The sequence below is a fragment of the Gavia stellata genome, chromosome 7 (assembly GCF_030936135.1).
Source record: "Gavia stellata isolate bGavSte3 chromosome 7, bGavSte3.hap2, whole genome shotgun sequence".
NCBI classification, from domain to species: domain Eukaryota; kingdom Metazoa; phylum Chordata; class Aves; order Gaviiformes; family Gaviidae; genus Gavia; species Gavia stellata.
The window spans coordinates 14,646,786-14,664,651 of record NC_082600.1 but is presented as its reverse complement, the minus strand read 5'-3'; the positions used below and the strand labels follow the sequence as shown (position 1 = coordinate 14,664,651).

Below are 17,866 nucleotides of genomic sequence, written 5' to 3'. Positions count from 1 at the left end.
GAGTTGACAGCAAAAGTATATAATGGATATAAGGTACAAAACGTTTTTTCAGATCTGCTCTTCTAGGCTCATATAGCGCATAAGCATTTGTGGGCATGAATTAATGCAGATAGATAGGAATTCACACAGCACACATATCCATATATCTTTTCAGGCACAGCCACTGCCTGCATACTCCATCCGTTCTGTGCCTGCGTGCTGCATTAGGGTTTGATTTTTCATATGGAAAAATCATTAGGGAAAAAATGTATTTATTATATCTACGTATCCATGTATTAAAGCTGCCCATATGCTTATGCAGATGGATGACAGCTTTAAGGAGTGCATTTGTATGCGCAGAACTGCTCACACACTAATAAAATCCTCAACCAAAACCAGAGAGTTAAACAGAGGTTCCCTCTGGCACATTCATCCTTAGTACAGAATACTCTATCTATCTGCTAGCTCCACAGTTTGGGATATGCTGCATCCACTACTTGGGATATACTATTTCTAATGATTACTTATTTCATATATTCCCTGCTGAGACATTATTGTGTCTAGATACTGCTAATCCTCCCATAGTTGGATACAGATTCTGGCTTCCATGACTGCTTCTCCCTTCGTTCTACCACCCACTTGCATAGACTAAAATTAATCATGGTAGACTACAGCAGAAAATCTGAGACTGCATCATATCTTCAGCAGATGTGGAGTCAGGGTACTGTAACATTTGGGAAAATAACTAGTCTTAGTCACAAAGCAATGGTGTGGGTTTTTGAATGGCGCATTAAGCTGAATTAGTTTAAAAAAATGATAGCAGTCTGTGTTTTGGGGAGTCGGAAATAATTTTTAGGCAGTGCTGACTTTAAAATGAATGAGTCACTTCAAATGAATATACAGTTATGAACTAGCGTTCAGAATTACTGTGCTGTCCCACTTCTTCACGAGAGCAACTGCAAGACCTGAGATCATTCGCCACAGAGGTGTCTATCGCTCTGCACTGGTTACGTCGGGCACTAGTGAAAACTAAACCGAGTGCTTCACTAAATGCCTACGGTTAAATGGGCTGAATCAGATCCTAAATCCAGCTGCTGACTCATGAGCCTGTGTTAACCTGGGTTGCGTGTCAAGATCATCCCTGGGGAGGGATTCCTCCCAGGGGTCTGACATCCCAAAGTTTGGGAAAGTTGGGAGAAAAGCCATAGTCTAAACTTGCTGTCTAGTCCTATTTCTTCAGTGGATGAACTCATACTCTTACCCACGGGGAGGGCTGGCCATCTTCTGCATGGCCAAATTCTCAGTGCTGCGATGGGAGCCTCTCCTGGTGCGCGTCCTCAGGCTGGGGTGAAGCAAGCCTTGCAGTGCAGGAGCTGAACACATACTCAGCTCAGTCTTCTGCTTTGTAAGGATGCTAATGATCATGTTGGGAGTAATCTAAAATGAGATAAAATAAGACTAAAAAGAAAATAATAATACAAATGTGTACCATCCTTCCTTTAGCGGTTCACAGCTGTCTCACTGAATCACAATTGTTTACCTGCCAGCTTGTTTATATGCCTAATTACTTTGATTTCCTTATACATCTATTTAATCTGTTCTCCTTTGCAATAAAAAATGAAGACTTGGTCCTGAGCCAGCCTGCAAAATGAGAGCAAATGATAACATTGACTTGCTCATTACCAATCTCTTGCTTATGGTTCTTTAATGGTGTCATTTAGTAAGACCATTAGTATGACAAATGACTTCCAATTACATTGGGGGTTTTTTTCATGGGAGTCCACTTTCTGAAGCCAGGCCTTTTACTGGCATGAGTTACCTGATGCAAGGAGTGTCACTGGCCTACCTTGTCACCCGCAGCTGGGTTTCACTGGGAACAGAGAATCACCCCTTCTTGCCCAGGCTGAACACTGCAGAAAAAGCATTTTGCACGGATCCTGCCTGCAGGCTGTTTGATGTCTGGTAAGCAGACAAGGTTCATGTTCTTCAGAGCTTACATCCTCTTAGATTTAATGAATGCAATGACTGGTGGCAGCACAGCATGGTTGTTGGAGCAGGACATAAGATGAGGATATCAGTAAGCTAAAATGGGCAAGTTCTTCTCTGACATAATTTTGTAGGAAAGCCGGTGGTGCCCGTGATGAAAGTAACTCTTTCTGCAGGGCTTAACGGAGCCTGCACACTCAGTACTTCTCCCAGTGAGTGGTTACACTTCCCTGGGAGAGGGAATGAGGCTATTTTCTCTCCTTTCTTGCTCACCAAATTGCTAGAGACGGGCAAAGGAATGGCTTCGTGTCTTTCCCTCCTTATTTGTTCACTTCAGACACTGTCCTCGCGTCCCTGCTGGTCCCTGGCAGCACCTGCATGTTTCCATCAGAACATTCTGCAGAAGGAAGCAGTGGCTTGGCTTTGTGGCTTGGCATGACCAGCTGTGAGGGCATCTTGGGCTTCCATGGTGTAAAGACTTGGTACCTCTTGGAGAAGAATTGAGAGTCTGATACATGCAGCGTACTAGTAAATGCTGCCTATGACATAGGGAATGTAACATATTATGGACTTTTGCTTTTTTTTTGATGTCTTTGCCCTGGGGACTTGGATAGTTATTGTTGACTTACAATGCAAGAAAATAGTTTATATTTCTAAGCGTAAACACCACATGCTGGAAAGCCTTATGCAGAGGGCTATGTTGAAGAGTTAGTCATAGTTAAAGAGGTCAGCTGCCTTATCTGACTAAGAAGGGAGAAGTTGGAGGAAAGCATGAAATAGTAGGGGAGAGGCTTGAAGAAAATGAATAGTGGTTTGGTGGTTTTTTTACTTGTAACAAAGCCATTTTCTTGTTCTAAGTGGCTTACAGACCACACAATACAGACATGTGGGTCACAGAGGGTGCAGATTTCAGCCCCGTGCCTTCCAATACGGAGCTTCACCGACCCAGCTTTAACTCTGTAGGGAGAACATTTTGGCAGTAAGAAGGATTGCTCCTCACTCCTCTCCTTCTGATTAGCAGATCTGCTGGCTTTTCTTTTCCACCATTGTGGATTATTTGACATGTATTTCTCCAGCCCCCTTGCCCATAAATTAGATTTGAAGAAGTTCTTCGGAAGATCTTTTTCCATTCCTTCAGTCGTTCTGCTCTTATCCTCGACCAGAAGTGACTGCATTTCCATATTGCTGGGAGGAAGTTCCTTGGAACGCACTTTGAGCCCTCCAAAATAAGGAGAGAAATAGAAGAATAAAGCATTTAAAGCATTGATTCATCAAACAGCAGATAAACTGGCAGTATATAGCATACATTCTTTCTCCTAGTACATGCCTTAAGTATTTGCAAGGTTTCTGTCAGTGCAGGGTGTGTGCACTGGATTTTCAGATGAAAGTCTACACAATTTTCTTTTTACAGAATTTTGTAATGTTATATTCAGCTCATTTTTTCATTAGAATTTTTCCAGCTAGTCCCACATCTCTCGATATTTCAGTGGCACTGAAGTGTAACCGCTGGGAAAGTCAGTCAGCTGCATTCATCTTCTACAATGCAGTGACTGTTTTATTTGATAGTATTGCCCAAAGACTTCCCAGCACCACAGAGGACACAGCATGGGAAGACAAAAGACTGCATCTTCATTACAGTACTGCATAATACATAAAATAACTCATCAATAATGGAGGGGACCCACCGCAGAACGGTGCCCACTTGCAGGCAGATGGTTCCAAAACTGTGCTGGTGTCAAGAGATCCATGCCCCATGTGAGGTGCTTTGCATACTCTGCTGCGGACTCATTTCCCACGCTATCAGGGGTGTTGGTGCAGATTATAAACCACTAAAATGGCATATTCTGTGCATGTTGTACTTTTAAGTGTGCTGATACATTTAAAGACTTGTGTAACCTCATATTGTGTGGGCATTGCAGGGCCATAAGCGTGTCATTCTGCTCCAGGTCTTTTAAGCAAATCATCCCAGAAGTTGTTCCTATTCATAATGTAGGCACAGAGAACTTGTAAATAACAGAGTTTTAAATTTACTAGTGTAAATATGATCCGTGTTGTCAGCCACCTAGTGCTAGCCAGAATAGCAAGCCACAGGCAATGGTTAATTGGGTGCATGTTAAAAATACAAAAAGCTTTTGCTTCTTTAAAAAACAAAGCTTTCCCAGGGGAATAAATCTTTCCCAAGTGACATCTTCCAAAAGCACCAGAGAAAGGTTTGGAGAAATAAATATCACAATTTTTCCAGCCTCATGCCTACTCCAGTTTCAATATAAACTTTAATTGCTCAGAAATGCTCTGCAGATAGGGCAGTTTCTGATCTAACTTGCTGTGCTTTGTAAGTCAATGAAGAGGGAGGGAAAATTTAACTACGATGATGAGCTTTTTCCTTTCATCTGTCTGCTGCATTGCTTTATCACTGGAACTGTTCCAGGAAAATCCACCTGACTTACAAATAATCTTTTAGTATATTGCTTGCTATAGGAATAGCTTCCTTCCTTTGCGACCTGGACAGAGATGAGCTGTTACACAGCAAACAAGGTGTGAATTTTCTTGAGCAACCAGTGTCCCACCACGTGTTCGGTGTCACAGCCCGACCCTTTGAGGGCAGGAGTCCCTTGCTACCACAGCTGAAAACCGTCAGCTCGCACCATAGTAGCACTCGTCGTGTCTTGCTCCCAAGGCTCTTCCTTACTGTGCTGATGGGAATAACAAGCCCAATGTCCCTGTTTCCAAAATAACCAACACTTCTCCTCCTGGAATTATGGGCACTTTCCTTGCAAGCTTCCCCTGCCTGCAAAACTGCTCACGTGCCCTCTTCTCAGGTTAACCTGGGTTTCCTGGGATGGATATATGACATTTCTAAGAATCCGGGTACGCTTCCTAAGTTGAGTTCACATTAAGAGAAGCATGTTTAAAACCAGAACTGGAAGAAGTTGTCCCAGCCAGAAGAAGCCGTGAGTAAAACTGGTTAATCTTCTGTATTAGCTTGGCTCCAGCTGAGTGGAGCACAGAAGGTGAATTGCTTCACTTGTGAATAGATAAACTGGGATTATAGACTCCTTTCAGTGTTAGAACTGTAAACATCATTGCTATTATTCATGTGTCAGGAAGTATCAAACCGTTATTTCATTATTCTGCTCTGTAGAAGTAGGCATCATCTTTTTCGATTCAGTTTTTCAATCCCCCAGATGGTAGGGATCCACGGCAGAAAGTTTTCCAGGGCAGTGAAGTGCACTCCCAGTGTTACGCTAATAAAAACCGATGGCATGTTGCTTGTACGCGTCTTAGCCACTTTTCTGCAGGACTCTATTATATCCCTGCTTAGAGCAGCGGCAGTGCCGGAGCCGCTGTCGCACGTCTAGAGCAACAAAAGGTGCCTCTGTTCGTTGAAGAGCATAACAAATCTAACGTCTCTTGAATCTCTCACTGATGTTTTTTTGCTGTGCTGAATTCTTCTGCACTAAATGAAAACCACTTCAGGAAGGAAACTGTGTGGGGAGAAAATTGTTGAGAGACTTGCGCACGTTGAGAGCGAAGACTTCTGCTAGTGAGATTCCCTAGCACCATTGCCCTCAAACCCTTGTTTTTCTGAAACTGGTGCAAACTGGCAAAGTTCCCAGAGCTCAGTGCTAGGAGATACAATGTAGCTTTTTCACTAGACTAGGATAAGTGGCAGAAGATTATATTAATTTAGGAAAAAAAGTAATTATCAGAATTTAGGAAGTCTAGTAATTTATGTGCAAGCAGTGTAGGCCAGATTTTGGCCATTGTTCATTTGGACACCATTTGTAGGATGTTTCCTTGCTGAATATACCTCTTCATCTGGCAAGGGCTCCTTTTTGGGGGTTTAGTCTGGGCTATAGATACACCATGCCCTGTGTCAAGCCACGGCTGTGACTGGAGCTCAGCCTCGAGCCACAGAAGCGTGAAAGCTGCCTTGCCCCGGGAGACGCCGTGGCTCTCCCTCCTCTGCTTCCCCTCCTGTCCCCGGGACGCGGCAGGAGAAGGAGTACCTGTCACCATCCTGCACCAGCAGTGTACTGCTGGCACCCCCGGTGCAGCTCCTCGGGGGGGCGGTGGTGGGCTCTGCCCCTCTGCTCTGCGCAAGCAATGAGCAAAGGGGTGAGTTTACACCCCAGACTGGCTTCCTACCTCCTGTGTAAACCCGTAGTCTGTGCTTGGAGTCCACAGCTCCGCAAAAATCTGAAGCATATGAGGAGCAAATGGCTTTTTGTGATGAGAAGAGTATTTTTCCCTTTACCTTTTCCAATGCCATGCTTCGGCATGTCAGGTCTCAGTGCATTTTGCTTTGCTCAACAGTAACGGACTATGGCACGTCTATTTATTGATTGAGCATCTGATTTCTTTCAGTGAAAGAGAAATTGCTCCCTGGAAGACATCTGATTTTTTTAGAAAACTTCTTTCAGTTTTCTGTTCATTTTCTGTCATTCTTAAAGTGCTTCGATATTTGGTGTCCTGGGATAGTCTCTAAAATAACATGACTTCATTTGTGTCAGAATAAGAATTGCTTTTTTAGGGCAGTTTGTCTTCCTTTTCAGACCCTGCATGAGTTAGAGGTGCTGTAATTCCGTGCAGAACAATGATCTGTTTACCTCTGTACATACACTGACATCCCACTCCACTCTTCAGACTGATTCACACTATTTTTAAAGCCAAGTATTGGTATAGTTCATAATATATAATGTCATAGTATAAGTTGAAAAGAACATTCTGTGAAATTTTTCTCACTAGAGGAAAAAAGGAGAAAGAATACTGAAAATAATTTTAAATACTGTAAGGGATGCCCTCATTCTTAAAAGAAAAAAATGACCAGGCAGTGTGCTGTGATGGTAGTTACCCAGATCCAGATTTGCGTAGAGTGATAACTACCAGTAGGCATTCCTAACCTGAATCACCAAACACAGACTGATTTTTAAGATGATGCTGTGCTCCTTCAAATGCTATCTATTTTTGGAAAAGTAAACTATAGAAACTTCCAAGAGATTGTACGGAAAGTGACATCTCCAGCTTTCAACAACATGAATAACTATGTGACTATGCTTAACACAGGAATACATACTGTATTAATTTTGAATCATCTTGCAGAAATGGTGCCTTCTGATAATGATGATGTTGTCTAATTCTAGTGTTATCCCCCCCAATTAGGTATTTTATACTATTCATTGGTACCCTATGCTACTTCTTGGGTACTAGCTAATTTATATCAGTGATTAACTTGAGATTATGTGTTGGGATTAAGATATGTTTGGGTTTATATTTGCTGAGCTGTCAAGAAACTTGCTCCTTTTTTTATTTAGTAGACTTTCTGGGTTCCTAGCTAAAAGCCAGATCTTACAATACTTTGTCTCTACACAATAATTGTTATACTCCCCTAGCAGTGATCCCACTCCAAACGACTAATGATTGTGTGATCATGATCCTCCTGTTAACTGGAGTAGAAATGTAGGCATCTGTGGTAGAGGGTTTTGTATCTGAGCTGGGCTGTCTCTGCGGTCAAAGAACAGTAACATGCTCCTGGGACGTTCTGTTACATATTTTAGGTGTCTCTACCAGGCACCTCTAGGCAAAATTCAGCCTGTTTTTCCTCTCTTTTTCTTCACTGACTGTAAAGGATTGCTGCTAAGAACCCTTCTCTGGTTTATGACAATTTTGCTATGATCCTCTCCCAAACTTTCTAATTAATAGATTAATTATTTCTAATTATGCTATAATTAATTAGTAGCTACAATAATAATTAAACTTCTGGTTTAATAATAATAAATTAGGGACCTGGAAACTAATGCACATAAGCCGTATTTTTAGTGATGCTCCCTGGATTTCCCTGGGACAGTTAGTGAGAACTCACAGGAATATGTGTGTGTTGTGTGCATCCGCATGTGTGTATTCACATGAGCAATGCACATCAGATTACCACTTCTCTGACTGCCTGAGCTCTGCAAACAGATGGTCTTTTATACATGCAAATTTTTGGATTTTGTACTAGAAGTGAACTCGGGAAGAAATTCGCACGTATACAGACAGAAGTCAGGAATAAGTTGCTGAGCTGAGAGGATTTTTCACATGTAATCAAAATAAAATTGATAGTGTTTTGAATTTTGTTTTTAAACTTTGCTTTCATTATGTGCCACAGTTCACTGCGTAGACAATATTCACTAAAAAATGTGCTCCTGGTCAAAACACACAGTGTTTAGGACCACAGAGCTGAGGGGGGACAGTCAGTGGTGCAGCTGAGGAGGTAGGGCTCTGTAGCCCTCTCCAACGGCAGGCTCAGCTGAGGGGAAAGTCTACTGCTTAACTCCAACCATCGAGTGAATTGCCATATGCTGCCGCCAGCAAAGCATGTAGAGCAGCTTCTGCTGCTGGCTGGTAATCCCCGGGGAGCTCACGCAAAGTCTATTAATTGCCTTCTTAGATGACTCTGTGCGGTCATCCAGCATCTTCTTTTTCACCAAGAGACCCAAAAGCTCTAGGTTGTGTGGCATTCTGAAGCAGAATCTCAGACCCTTGTGGAAGCAACTGTTGTAATTTCTCCAGTTAATCCCAATGAAGAAACACAGCTGGAAATGGGATTCATTTAAGTGAACTCCAGCCATGTAAATGCTAGGCATCTACAAAAATGGTATAATTTCCTTTCCACTCCACGGAACGAGGACGGCTCACCTAAAGGTGATGAGGGTGGATGTAGTCCTGTGCTGCTGGCTGGTGGCTCAACAAGCTGCACAGTCCCTGCGACACAGCAGGGAGTGAACTGCAACTGTGATCAAATGGAAAAAACTCGGGTCGTCCTGCAGTTCAGGAAGGAAGTCATCTGCTAATAGGTGATTTTAGTTCACGAAGCACATAGCCTTTGCACTTGTACGTGCTGAGCTGCACAGCTGAGGAGAAGGCAGCGTGATTCAGGTCTTGAAGGTGCGTTTAAAAATCTGCTCCAGTTCTAGTGATAAAAAAGCCAAACCCTGCAAAGCAATCACCGTAAATCTGATTTGCATGGATTGCTTCATCTGTTGGTCTTGATTAGTATTCCAGAGCGCTCTATAGAAAACATCAATTTTCATTCCGTTTCCTCCACTGCTGGTTTCCAGGGACCCCTCTGGTGGTTAGTGCAGCGCCTGAAAAACGCTGTGTACATCTTCCTCTGTGCAGTACAGCACGGTATTGGAAGTAGATACTGTGGGCACAGCAATGTAAGGGAGAAATGTAAGCCTATTTCATTCCCTAGATGGAAGGAAAATAACAGTAGTTACTTACTGTACTTGTTCTGCTCTATTTTGATGCAAGCCTATCCTCTATGCTAGGGGAGAGAATCAAGTGCTTAAATGAGCCCAGTTTTCCAATATTGACCAAACCTTACATAAGAGACCCATCTTGTGCTCTTCTTAATCTCGCCAGAATCTCACTGAGACGACCGTTTGGTGCCCAAGAAATTCAGGACTGGTCCCTTAGGTTTCAGTTGTGGTTGGTGGGATCCAAGGGTTATGTGGTGGATGATGGCCTTCCAGCAGCATTGCCTTTGCTGGCAGAAGTACATGCTCAACACCTGCAGTTTTACCCTGGCTTAGACGTGTGAAGAAGCATCCTCCTCTTTGTGTCTGCAAAACAGTGCTTCATTTTGTGCTTCTGAATCCTCTGAGAAAGCACCCATGACTGCCAGACTAGAATATGTTGGCTAGAAACTAGTCCTTATACATGGACCAGAGAGCTGATATTTCGTAGTCAGTAGGACTGATACCCTCTGAGGGACACCTCAGTTTGGTGTGCTCAGTCTACTGTAGCTGCAGGCTCAGCCTCTTGCCGTGCTACTCAGTGCTTTTCTCTCCCATCTCCAGGGCGTTCCTCCCGAGTCCTTTCTACGTCTTCCTTTCTTATGTCTGTCTTCCTTTCTTATGTCTGTCTCCCTTCCTCCTTTATGGAGATAGCAGAAAAACATCAGCATTTCCATAGACAAGAATATGTACTAATATCTTCTCTTAGCGTAAGTAATGACAAGCTCCAAAGGCAATCCCCCCTCGTCTGCAGGTGAGCACTGAGCACCCTGATCCACCACTGCTCCTAATCTGAAGCTCCAGTAAGAGAGAGGAATATGCCCTGACAGAGGCATCCATGAAGGAACTATTTCTGTACTAATGGCATCCTATCCCAGCAATATAATTAACCAAATTTTGTACTTTGCAAAAACAGGTTCCCAGATTATGGGAATGGTAAGTTCTGTTTCAACTCTGTGTAGGAATATTGTGAATTTGAAGCCAGTGATTACAGAGGCCTGATGTACCACAACCAATCAGGCAACAGATACCTAGAGGGTTGTATTTTAATACATAATCAGTGGAGCTATAGCTCTTTTACAATAGGGACATGACTTTATTTTACTCTAAGACCATGCATAATTCAATGTATGGAAGTCCTTTTTTATTCTGATCTTATGCAAGACTCAGAGGACATGAGAAGGAGCCAACGGGATTGCAAATTTAATTCTTCTCAGATTCTAGTGGTGGTCTGCAAATTGGCAGAATGCTGCTGTGGGGAAGCTGAGAGGCAGCTGGCACAGAGGTGCTTTGCAAAAACATGCCCCCACTGTCAACTGCAAGAGTTAAACAGAAGGCACAGCTGTAAAACTGCGCTGCACATGGAGGCTGTGGGCTTCTAAAGTACTGCCCAGGAGGCAGTGCAAGAGAGACGGTCCCAGTGTGTTTTGTAAAGCAGAAATTTTAGAATCAGTCATTTGTAGTAGGTGACAATGAGCTACGATTTGTCATCTGCAAGTCTTCTCTTGTATAATGTTGTCTAAGCAAATTAGTGTAAATGGTTTTCTGCAAGGACTGCAGAGTATTATTGTGAATAAGAATGTTGTTAGGGATAAACCTGTTGTTGTATTAGTCTTTGAACTGACAATATGTGCATTGACCATGCTGAGAAACTTGCCACCTAAAGGTTTGACAGCTAGAGACTTACACTGCAAGAACTGGGAGAAGAGTAGACCTCTTGATCTGACATTCAAATTTTGTTTCTCTTGAAAGAGTGCGAAGGATAGGAATGGGTGAGGTGGGAGGGAGCCAGCCATATAGACATTGGAGAGTATTGTTGGTATTTTCAGAAGTGCCCAGATCCCCCCAGCTAGCTATGGTAAGCTAATGTTTCCAAATCCCTTATTCCTGGCCAATGCAGGCAAAGACCTTGCTCCAGGTTTGCTCAAACTTTTGTCTTCTGTGGTCATAGGCTTCAGATGGTAAGTTCAGACTCTTGATACCAAGCTAAAACTTACAAGAGGTGGAACCTGGTAGTAAACTTCCCAGGGTACAATGCCCAGAGCTATCATGCTGGGAAGGAGCAGGCTTACACACACATGTAGCTGGCTGTGTTGCTTCTCTCGGTGCTGTTGGTGTAACCATTGCAACAAAAAAGTCGGTGTATGGTGTGACAGTGTCTTTGCAGCAGGTGATACATGTAAATTGGTGTTGATTGTATGTATTTCTAATGACACTACTTGGCTGTTTGCTCGGAGGAAGAACATTATTCAGCACAGACTGAGGAGTATCTTGGCTTTTTTCGCACCTTTAAAAATAAACATGTGGTCACAAGTCATTGAGATTATCACCTCTTTTGACTGCTTGAACTTGCTGAATGTGAATTGCTCATTCTTGTGAAGAAATGTTGCGTTTCCTGCAGCATGGCAGAGCGAGGAGCAGGACTGCAGGTGCCCGCGTGCCAGTCTGGTGCTTTGTGGACAGGAGCAGGAAGACGTTCAGAAGATTGGATATTGTAAGAAATCCATTTGAATATGGCTTGTCCCGAAATTCAGTGGTTGTTCAATTCTAAGGCATTTTAGTTGACAGAATATTTGGTTTTTCTTTTTCGACATACCCTAGGCAACCGGTATTGGCATCCACAATAGAAATGACCTCTGCACATTTGGATCTGGGTGCTTAGGTTTCCCTGCATCATTTACAAATACATACATTTCAGTTTCACTTCTCAAGATGCTTTGCCAGCAAATCTTACGGGATCCTTGCTAAATGCAAAAGAAAACATTTTGAATCAGCAAAACAGCAAGGCTAACTGAACTCGGATGAAAAGAAACGAGCCTTTTGGTGTCCTCCGGAGCCTGCCAAATCACTAAGTGCTGCTGATGACTAACGAGGGTGGCACATCTAATGCAAAGGCTGGCAAGAGTTAGCATGCACAATGCTGCAGGAGGGGCACCCTTGAGCAGGAGTGGAGGGGTGGATGGATGTAGGGAGCCAAAGGGCAGCGGCAGCATGTGAGCTGCAGTGCTCTGGAGATGCGTGGCCGAAGTGCATGGACAGATTTCTGGATCTTCAGTGGAGGCAGGAAGCACCGGGAGAAAGCTTGGTCCCCATAGAGTCAGCAGCAAAACTCCTGACTCTTTGAGATAAATGAGGAATTTACCCCTAGTTTGTGAAAGGAAGAAGGGTTTGAAAAGTGTGACAAAGGTGAGGATCCAGAGGGAAGCATGCTTCATGCTTTCTGTTGATTATTTCATTCCTCATCTCTCTGACCTTTCTGATCAGTCTAAATTTAATATTTAGACTTCAGGGCTAAAGCTTGAACAATAAACATAGATATATCGCTCTTTAGGCGAGCTGGCATTTGATTCCTTTTTTTGCTGTCTGCTGTAACATTCCTGTAAGCCCAGAGTAACTGCATTTTTTTGACTGTTATTGCAATGATTTTCTTACAGACGAGATTGCCCCTGGGTGGCTTTTCATTATCTCATCAGCCTGAGAGTAAACCCCCAAAGCGCCTTCTTTTTGCTTATCGGAGTTTACTGGCATGTCCAGAAATTGCCCAACTAGGGTCGTGCTGTATATATTTCTTGTCTTAGATCACATTATTTTGCAGTTAAATCTTTCAGCACTGCCATATTTTTAAATAATGTTTTCCCTGACACTGCAAATGGTGCAGAAAGTTGTAGGCAGATGGCCACTGAATTGAGCTGTTATGAGTCGGGGGTAGGGGGTTTGGTCAGCAAGCTTTAATACACAAGGAGACTATTTTTACAGTGATACGTTGAGAAACCATTGCAAAAACCTCAGCAGTGCAGAGGTGTGTCCTTGATCATGCTGTAAAGGTCAGCATCGGTGTACTGGGTGCATTAGTGGGGGATGAGTGTGCAAGCAGTGCTCTGAAGTCTGGTTTATAGGCAGGTTTTCTCATGCATTTCACTGCCATGGCTTATATTCGTTCTAGTTTCTCTTCAACTTCTGAGGTTTAATTACAGATACAGCAAGAAACAAACTGTGTGTTTCTTCTGGAGCATTCTTGAGGTGCATCAAGCCTGGGGAACTCACTGAGAAGTCTGCACCAGGCATGAGGTGCGTAAGTCACCATTTCATCGAGGCTGGGAAAAATGTTTTCAAGGGTTTTCAAGGTTCATTTAACAGAAACCAAAACTTTTGCCCAGAAATGCATTACATCTGGTTGTACTTTTTATTTTACTAAAATCAAAATGGAACTTTTGACCTTCCTGATAAGATAAAGGATGCATTTTTCATTCTGAAATTACCTTTTGTTTCACTTTTCTTTTCAAATGCATATAATGTAAAATACCATATTTGGTTATCTTGAAGGCAATAACAAAATCCCAGCTTTCCGATTCAAAATTAAGAGAAATTCAAACTAGACATTCTTTTGTGTTTCCATTTTAAAGCTCAAATTCAAGGCAAATTAAAAAAAAACTAAAAAGAACTGTTTTGTTTGAAAAGCTGAAATGAAATATTGTGATTTTTTAGAAGAAAAGGAATCTCTTTTATTCAGAATAAAAAACCGCATAAACTTCGTGCAAATTCACAAATTGTTTTTAAATTTAATTTTTAAATGAAACCCAAAAATTTTAGCTTCAAATTCTTTTTGAACTGTTGCACTAGAAATGGTAATGCAGTAATGATTCCTGATCAGCAGTATCTGGAATTACGGGATTTCACATTATTTTTGTTACGGGTTATTTTGAGCATCAAGATTTGTTTACGGCTAACGTGAGAACAGTAGCTATTTAAACAAAACTGCAAAACATATTGTCAGCTTTCACACTACATAAATTAAACCAATATCTTCTCATATTACATGAGAAACAGATATAGTAGGGTGTTTTGGTTTTTTATCATATAAAATGGTTCTGAAAGTGTCCTTTTTTTTTCATTGGTGGTTTTGAGGAGAAACTTGCAATATTTGCTAATATAAAATTAAGGAAATGTATATGTAAAATCAGGAGGAATGTGGATGTAAAGAGTAGAAAGCTGTATAAGCCAGTAGTCCTTGCCCTTGCCACCCGGCTGTGCCCGCATGTGACTGCCCAGGGCTGTCCCTGCTTCTGGCCTCCCTATTTCTGGGGGCAGCACGGAGGCAAATACACCATTTTTAGGCATTATTTCTGGGGCTGCTTGCATTGTTTTTCCCTGTGTTCCTTATAAGCAGTTGTGCTAATCAGCTGATTTACGGGTTTCATTTTCTTTGTTCTGCAGCACTGTGAAAGGGCATGATGACGCTTCTGTTTTCTGTTCATATGTGCTTTAAAATTAGGTGGTTTTGGTTTTCCCAGTTTAACCTTGGTTAGAGATTTTGAAATGTTTTTTCCTGGGCTTTCCTCGCCACATTTCAGTCTTCTCACTGAGCCCAGTGCATACAGAAGTTACCATTAAATCTTAGCTTCTTTCATTTTTTTCATCTGGAGTGTGTTTTTCCCCTCATGCAAGTTCCTATTAGTATGAGAGTGCTTAAGGATGAACTGTAGTCTCTGGGGCTTCTGCCATCATGACCCAAGTTGTTCGGGGTTTGTCCTCTGCAGTGGGCTTGTCAACAGAGATGGTTGGCCTGAGCAAATTTAAATCAGTAGTAGAATGGTCTTCCAGTGCTTTTACTTAAAAGTATTCTGTTCATGTTATCAATTACTTTTTAAGAAAAAAGAGCAAACGCAAAATTCAACCTGTTGACAGGGTGAAGCATAGCGTCTGAGCCTGCTTCTTTGTGCAGAGCATAAAAAAATTGAAACTCTGATGTTTTGGGGTGGTGTTTTTTCACAGCATATACAGTTCCCCTAAAAGAAGATGTTTCAGGAACCACTAGGAATCGGGAGGTGTGTTTTTAAAGGGCTCAGCATACACAGCTCGTAGTACATGGGAAAAGAACTAAATCCCCCAAAATCATAGTCATATGGCCAAACAATCTAATAGCCAGGAGTCCTCAGCATGAAACTGTCTCTAAAAGAGGGCTAACAGCTGCACCGTGTGGGCTTGAAATGCCTTGCAGAGATTAAGGAAAGAAGCCCTTTGTTGTGAGACTGTCCTTCATTAACCGACTTTCAAAAGTTATTGTCAGGGCTTTGTCTTGTCAGAATAGATCTTTATTTTGGGGTAGTAAAGATAAGGGCATGTTTACAATGACATCTATGTAGAGAGACTATTATTTAAGGATTTATATTCATCTGCATGTCAGATTAAGGTCCTGTGCCATTCCCTGTGTGTATTAAGCACAGATAGCAGTTATGAGAGTTATGAGCTTTTCTGATGGATTTCTATGTTGAATTGCAGTGAAATCTAATATTATCAGATGAAAGCTCCCACTCCCATATATTAATATCCTTTTGCACTTGGAACGGATATGAAAATAGATATCACATTGTATATGTGAATAATGCACTGTATTCACATGGATTTTTATTTCAAAGAAAATAAAGGTCATTCTAACTCAAATGGGAATAAAATTTACATTGGTAAGACAAAGCAGGAATGAATATCCTTAATGTTACCGGTCCCCTTGGGGAATGGTGCTTCATCTCCTATGACTCAGGCAGCATTCGGTGTGGATCCAGATTCCTGTGCCGCACTCCCCCACCCCAATTACAGCATGCAAACTGTGTGACCATGCCTTGGCAGAGCTGTCTGTCTCGCAGTGGTGGCTTACGGGAGTTGATGAGGGGTGGGGAGCCACCAGAGCCATCATCCCAGCTCTAGGCAGAGCAGGTCTGGGGTGGTGTCAGCCAGTGGGGCTGTCCCCCCGGTGCCTAGCAGGTCTACAGCAGCAAGGTGGACCTGGACATTTGGAGCAAGTTCTCACATCCAATGGCCTGCACAGGCCTCTGCAAGGTGTGATCACCTGCACCAGGCGTGTGCAAAACATTGATGAATTTGTTCCTGAAAATCTGTGGTACTCCAACCCAATATACCAACATGGACCAGTTTTAATCATAGAATGGTTTGGGTGGGAAGGGACCTTTGAAGATCATCTAGACCAACCCCCCTACCCTGGGCAGGGACATCAAGCACTGGAACAGGCTGTCCAGGGAAGTGGTTGAGTCACCATCCCTAGAGGTATTTAAAAGACTTGTAGACCTGGTGCTTAGGGACATAGTTTAGTGGTGGACTTGGCAGTGTTAGGTTTACGGTTGGGCTCGATGATCTTAAGGGTCTTTTCCAACCTAAACGATTCTGTGATCTTTCACTAGCTCAGGTTGCTCAAAGCCCCATCCAACCTGACCTTGAACACTTCCAATAATGGGGCATCCACAACTACTCTGCGCAACCTGTTCCAGTACTGAGTGCACTGAGCCGCAAAGTCCCAAGTGCAAGTGCTGCTTGGTAAGCATCAGACCTCTCCTCCGGGCATAGGATGGAGCCATCCCCCCATCCCGCTTCATCAATCAGAGCCCATGGGCTCTTCATCAATCAGAGCCCATGGGCTCCTTTCCTCAGTCTCAGGGCCCGGCTCTTGCTCCCAGCCACCCTCCATCCCCATTCTGTGCCCAGCCCCTGCAGCAGGGATCGGGGGAGCCCCCCCTGCTCTTCCGCACCTGCCCGTGCCGGTCCCTCTCCTGCTCTGTGCCCCCGACCCCAGTTCAGCACCATCTCCCGCAGGAGGGTTTCCTGAGGAAGCGTTTTGAGGAAACCGCTGTCTTGTGCAATACTTTGGTAAGGAAAGAAAATTGCTGCGAAGGAAGTGGATTTTCAGCTGTTGGGCTTCACATGGAGAGGAGTGATTAAAATGCGAAAGTACTTTTCAGCCGGCGGGTAATGGGGTGTGCTGATGGTATGAGATAGGCTTCATGGTATTTCAGTGTGAGCTCAGCTCTCACCAGTAAAACGTGCTAGCTAGAAAAGGAAATAAAATGCTCCCACATCCCCAAGTGTGATTGACTGTAAGGTTTATAAACACAGTCAGGGCTTTTTTGGTTCTGACTGATGATAGTACAAGATTGTTGTGACCCTGCTACTTCACAAGATCCAGATTTAAAGTGTCAATGTAAATGTATTACTTTCTCATAATATTGCACGTCTGTTCCCCAAAACCTCCTTGAGGTGTTATTCATGGCTGCTTTGGCAATTTTTCATCTCAGCTAAGATGATTGATTAAAAATAGAACAACTGTCTTAAAGCTATCCCATGGCTCAATCCTTCTAGTGGATTGGTCTTGCCTGGTCTCCTCTCCTTGCTACATGTACTACCCTGAGAGCACGTGTACTGCTACCAGAAGTGCTTGCGAGAGGAGTGTGGCAAGGGAGCCTTCACCAAATATTGATGAAAATTAATGCTGAGCTGGTAAGCCCAAGCACACAGAGCAGAAAACTCATTATAATCACTCTCTTCCACGGCAGCACAGCACATATCTGGAATTATATATGTAAAAAAAGATATTGTAGAATTCCTCTTGCCAAGGTTGCAAAAGGGGATTTATTTTTAAAATTTTTTTGGGGGGACAACCTTCAAAAGCAAACAAGTTTTGACAAAAACTGTTCAGCAGGTGCCTTTGTATTTATGTATTGGAATGTGGCAAAAATTGCCAATTAATTTTTAAATAGAAAGTAGTCCTTGTCTCTAATAATATGTTTTAAAAATAGATCATGTTATTACAGAAGATATGAATATTTGGTGCCCCG

The 17,866-nt window shown here is 42.8% G+C and overlaps 1 protein-coding gene across 4 annotated transcripts in view; it reads left to right on the top strand.

Moving 5' to 3' along the window:
* The window catches only part of EVL (Enah/Vasp-like), a 135,674-nt gene that overhangs the window by 67,629 nt on the left and 50,179 nt on the right, over nucleotides 1-17,866 (top strand). The window lies entirely within an intron of this gene.